This window comes from Bufo gargarizans, unplaced genomic scaffold (assembly GCF_014858855.1).
Source record: "Bufo gargarizans isolate SCDJY-AF-19 unplaced genomic scaffold, ASM1485885v1 original_scaffold_1539_pilon, whole genome shotgun sequence".
In the NCBI taxonomy this organism is placed as follows: Eukaryota; Metazoa; Chordata; class Amphibia; order Anura; family Bufonidae; genus Bufo; species Bufo gargarizans.
This window is the reverse complement of record NW_025334405.1, coordinates 205,821-212,264: the sequence shown is the minus strand read 5'-3', so window position 1 is coordinate 212,264 and position 6,444 is coordinate 205,821.

Here is a 6,444-nt window from a genome sequence, read left to right as displayed (position 1 = left end):
ATTATTAGCGCAACCTGTGTAAATTGCGTGCAATTGTTAGTGCCGCTTCTGATAGTGACACAACCTCCGCTACATCTTTTATTTAACATTTGCGCAGCCTAAATATCTGTGACATTCAGCGCAATTGTTTGGCCGCTGGTGACAGCGACATTACCAGCGCTACATCTCCTGTATAACGTGTGCGCATCCTAAATATCAGTGACATTAATTCAGTGTACTTTTTTATTAGACTGTGGTGACAGCGACATTACTTGCGCTATACCTCCTGTATAACATTTGCGCATCCTAAGTATCTGTGAAATTCAGTGTACTTTTTTCATAGATGCTGCGGACAGCGACATTATCTGTGCTACATCTCCTGTATAACGTTTGCACATCCTAAAAATATCTGTGACATTCTAGGTACTTTATTTGTTCATACACTTACAAAACCTGAGCTACTGTACGTGTGACAGACTTGCAAGCATATATACCATTTAATATGCAGAAGGCGAGCAGTAAGGGACGGGGAAGTGGCCGTGCTGCTGATGGTGCACGCAGAGCCCGTGGCCCTAGGCGCAGTGAAACTGTACCTGCTGCCAGAGCACAAGAAACACACTCATCCACAATACCTAGCTTCATGTCCCAGTTTGCAGGGCGGCGCAGGACACCACTCTTGAAGTCAGACCAGTGCGACCAGGTGGTCGGTTGGATTGCAGCAGATATTTCTTCCAGTCGGTTAAGCACTTTGTCTTCTACAAAGTCCAGTCTCAGTAGCCAAGAGTCTGGTCAACAGAATCCTCACCCTGATCCTCCTTCCACCCACCATGGAGAGTCTTGGCAAACAAGTGATCCCACACTTGGATATTCCGAGGAGCTCTTTTCATCGCCATTCCTTGATTTGGGCCTCTCGACAAACCCGCTTGAAGAGGGACATGAGGATATATTGCGCCCTGATTCCCAAACTCTTGAGCATCCACAGTCACAAGAAGATAATGGTGGGGAACAGCACTTAGAGTTTCACAAGGTGGATGATGATGATGAGACACAGTTGCCAATAAGTCAATGGCAATTAGTGTCTCAAGAGGTTCATTATGAGGATGAGACACAGTTGTCAATAACTGAGGTTGTTGTTAGGTCAACAAGTCAGGAGGATAACCAGAGTGAGGAAGTGGAAGAGGAGGTGGTGGACTATGAAGTCACTGACCCAGCCTGGGAAGGTAGCAAGCCGAGCAAGGGCAGCAGTACAGATGGGGAGGAATCCGCAGCACCGCAACAGGCTAGAAGAGGCAGTGGCGTGGCAAAAGGGAGAAGGTGGGCCACAGAAAAACAAGCCCGCAACTGCTCCCTGGAGCACCCCCTTGCGACAATCTCCTTTGCCAAGGGGTAGGTGTTTCGCAGTCTGGCGCTTTTTTGAGGAAAGTGTGGACGATAAACAAATTGTCATTTGCAACCTGTGCCATACCAAAATGAGCAGAGGCGTGAACACTAGCAACCTCACCACCACCAGCATGATCCGCCACATGGCATCCAAGCACCGTAATAAGTGGGACGAACGCCTGGGTCCACATTCTGTCTCTGCGGGTCATACCAATACCTCCTCTTCCTCTGTGTTACATGCTGGCCAATCCCCTGTCCAAGACGTAGGCCCGAATGCCTCCAGCCGTACACCTGGACCTTTGCAAACACCATTATCTAGCACATCCACATCTGTGTCCCAGCTCAGCATACAGATGTCTATTCCCCAGGCCTTTGAACGAAAGCTAAAATACTCAGCCACCCACCCACAGGCCATAGCACTAAAGGTGCACTTTTCCAAATTGCTGGCCCTGGAAATGTTGTCATTTTGGCTTGTGGTCACTGAGGCTTTCCGCAGCCTGATGGCGTTGGCCGTCCCGCGTTACTCTGTCTCCAGCCGCCAATATTTTTCATGGTGTGCAGTCCCAGCCTTACACCAGCATGAGTCCCGTAACATCACCTGTGCCCTGACCAACGCAGTTATTGAGAAGGTCCACTTAACGACTGACACATGGACAAGTGCTTGTGGCCAGGGACGATACATTTCCCTGACGGCACACTGGGTTAACAATGTGGAGGCTGGGAGCGAGTCGTACCCTGGGATGGCACATGTGCTACCGACGCCAAGGAATGCAGGCCCTACTTTAATCAGGGTTTCCGCCACCACCTACGTTAGTGGCTGCAACCCCCTCTTTTCCTCCTCCACTTCCACCTCTTAATTATCATCTTGCAGCACCAGTCAGCCATCAGTCAGTAGCTGGAAGCAGTGTAGCAATTGCCAGCTCACCGACTGTTGCGCGATGTGAGCACACGCTGGAACTCGACGTTCCACATGTTGACCAGGCTTTGTGAGCAGCAAAGGGCAGTAGTGGAATACCAGCTGCAACATGGTCGTCACCTTTCCAGTCAGCTTCCGCTCTTCACAAGCGACGAGTGGGCATTGTTGTCTGACTTCTGTGAGGTTTTACGCAACTTTGAGGAATCAACACAGATGGTGAGCGGCGATAATGCTATTATCAGAGTAACCATCCCACTTCTGTGTCTACCCAAATGCTCGCTGCTCACAATTAAAGTGGACGCTTTGCATGTGGAAGAGGTGGAAATGGGGGAAGACAGTACATAGGGTGATAGCCAGACCACTCTCAGTTCGTCTTCTCAGCGCGAATTAGATGATGATGAGGAGGAGGAGAAGGAGCAGGAAACGGTTGCCTCCGCTACAGAGAGTAGTACCCATGGAAGTTTTATTCCATCTGTTCAGCATGGATGGGCCAAAGAGGAGGAAGAGGATGAGGAGATTGAGAGTCATCCTCCTGATGAGGACAGTGTCTTGTCCGTTGGGACTCTGGCACACATGGCTGACATTATGTTAGGCTGCCTTTTCCTTTGTACGCATTTTGGCCAACACCGATTATTGGTTGTTCACCCTTCTCAACCCCCGCTACAAAGAGAACTTCTCATCTCTCATTCCTGTGGTGGAGAGGACGAGCAAAATTGTGCAAAACCAGAAGGTCCTTGTGGAAAAATGTCTCCAAAAATTTCCAGCTGACAACGCTGGCAGCAGAGTACATAGTTCCTTCGCCAACCGAGGAGGGAATACGAGGGGAACACCTCGCCAGCACCCTCAACCTGATGTACGGCCTAGTATCACAAGGGGGGAAAAATTTTGGAAGATGGTGAAGGAGTACGTAGCAGACCGTGTCTGTGTCCTCAGTGATCCCTCTGTGCCTTTCAACTATTTGGTGTCCAAGCTGGACACATGGCATGAACTGGCGCTCTACGCCTTGGAGCTGCTGGCCTGCCCCGCCGCCAGCGTTTTATCAGAGCGGGTATTTACTGCTGCTGGGGACATAATAACTGATAAGCTTATCCGCCTGTCAACTGAAAATGCTGACCGGTTGACTCTTATAAAAATGAACAAGGTCTGGATTGCCCCTGACTTCTCAACTCCACTAAAGGAAAGCGGCTGAACATAAAGGCACTCTAAATGTGACTTTTATGGTGTATTAAATACACTGTATTCCCATCCACCCCTTCCGCCACTAAAAAGGGTATATGGTTCAATCTCCCTTTTCTCGTCCTCCTCTTCCTCCTCCATCATATCTACATGCTTATTAGGCTGCCCTCGCTCCTAATGATTTAGAGGGTCAGCTCTGTAACAGGCCCTCACCCATAATGTTTTAGAGGGTCACCAGCAGGCCCTCGCTCCTAATGTTTTTGAGGGTCACCAGCAGGCCCTCAACCATAATGTTTTAGAAGGTCACCAGCAGGACCTTGCCCATAATCTTTTTGAGGATCACCAGCAGGCCCTCGCCCATAATGTTTTTGAGGGTCACCAGCAGATCCTCGCCCATAATGGTTTAGAGGGTCACCAGCAGGCCCTCACCCTTAATGTTTTAGAGGGTCACCAGCAGGCCCTCGTCCATAATGTTTTAGAGGGTCTCCAGCAGGCCCTCGCCCATAATGTTTTTGAGGGTCAGATCAGCAGCAGGCACTCGCCCCTAATGTTTTAGATGGTCAGCTCAGCAGCAGACCCTCACCCCTAATGTTTTAGATGGTCAGCTCAGCAGCAGGCCCTCGCCCCTAATGTTTTAGATGGTCAGATCAGCAGGCCCTTGCTCCAATAGTTTTTGAGGGTCACCAGCAGGTCATTAATTATAAAGGGTGTATTGGAGTGACGGTTCCTTGCAATTTTTGGCAGCCCTTTCCCTTAGTGCATAGGCTTTATGAGTGTAGGAGCCCCACTACGTGTACAATTGTACCACAATGTGAATGAGGCCCTCCTTTATGTGATTGTTCGGGAAGGGTTGAAATATATGCATGTATATATATATATATATATATATATATATGCAAACCTGTGCATGCATGTATAATATATATACATGCATTAACAGGCATATTATAGGATGATGTGCGCAGATATACCCAGCATCTGTGCACATCTGCCCTTAGTATTCCACAGGGGCTCATGGGTGGCCCTTGTGGAATATGTGCCCCCTAATATATATCCCCCTATGTGTCCCAACATATATATATCCCAAAATTCTATGTGATGTATACATGTGTATGGATGTGCCCCAAACATCCATATACATGTATATTATATATGGCGTCCCCTGGTTCACCTGAAACCAGATGTATCAGTGTGAATGTGCCCCAAGCATTCACGCTGATGCCATCTGGTTAATTGCATCAGAATGACCGGACAAGAGTCCGGTCATCCTGTATGCTTCAAGGAACTCTGATTCAATAGAATCAGAGTCCTTTGTATTAATTATCTCCAGTGCAATTATCATTGCGCTGTCCGGAATGCAAAGTGTTACAGGCGGGAGATCAAAGGCTTCTCCCGCCTGTCAGGAAGCGGCGCCGACCCACTTGTCTCTGATGGTGGCGCGCGCCACAGTGTGGGCAGTGCGGCAGTGCGGGCCGCCGGACATAAATATCCGGCAGCCCCTGCACTGTGGGAAGAAGAGCCAAGCCGCCCCCCTGAAGAGGATCCCCCATTGGACAACGAGCAATTCCCTGGATGGGCTGAGTATCCACTACCCCACCAACGATTAACCCCTACTACCTCCCCATATTACCCTATCCCACCAACGATTACCTGTAGCCCCTATGGACCCCTATATTCATTAACATTTCCTATACCCTATACCACTAATGATTTAACCCTCCCTATACCATAGCCCAATCTCACCAACATACCCCTATACCCCTACAATCATCCCACCATCACTCCCTGCTACACCCCTATCTATTAACCCCTACAATACTCCATTCCACCATCACTCCCTGCTACACCCCTATCCCTGCTGCTATTATCCGACCGACCATACCCCGATCCCACCGACGTACCCCTACAACCGCTATACCCTACCCTAACCCTGTAGGAGCATCCCTGCTCCCTATTCTGTACCCCAGTACCCTGTGTCTGTGGCTTGCATTTGCCCTTGCAGAGCCACCGTTAACCCTTCGTTTCCCTGTAGGGATAGGTTTTAGTCCAGGTGGGGTGGGCTGCTAATGTGTGTGTGTGTGTGTACTGTATAGTTAGTTTGTGGGTGGAACTTGGGATTGAATAGTGTATTTGGTGCTGTATTGTGTGTATTGTGTACTGTAGGTTGATAATAAATACTGTGTGTTATTTGTACCTACTGTGTTACGTGTGGTTACTAGTGGTAGTTAATTCAGTAAGGCGCATGCAGCTAGTTTAGTAATTAGCGTAAGGCAAGGTGAAAGTATAGTGTTATTAATATAAAGGTATAAATAGGCGGAGTCATCACTAGACGCCTCCTCCTATTTTTGAATATTAATTATTGATATTTGCATAAATATTGGTAATTAATATTCCCCCCTTACAGTGATATACAGGTTGTATCGGAGTGCCTCTTCCGTGTAATTTTTGGCAGCACTTGCACTTTACATACAAGTAAATATACAGGAAAGAATGTTTCCTAACAATTTTTCCTCTAAAATCGAAAAATTTTATCTTCAGTTTTGTGAGTATTATTGTCAGTCTGTAAAAGTGGCGTACTACTCGGACAACATCGTTCCCAGCAGCGACCTGGGAGTCCAAGATGCATCCAGACATCCTCCCCATGCTGTCCCCGAACCATTTCAGTGGTGTTTCCATCAATTTCTGACCTTTTCCTATGAACCAGACGCCATCCCCTCTTCCGAGCAGAAGGTGCCTGGTTTAATGCTCGGGTTCTCCCATTGACTTCCATTGTGTCGGGTGCTCTGTAGAGCACCCGAGCATCCCGAGGTGTTCTACTCGAGCACCCGAGCACTTTGGTGCTCGATCAACACTAGTAGATGATGGTTTCAAATATATCCATATTGTCAAATATAATCATATTGTTACATTACTCTTATTTGGGATAAAGAGACCCAAGAGAGGCCAACATAAACATATCCCAAAGTGTTCTACTCGAGCACCCGAGCACTTTG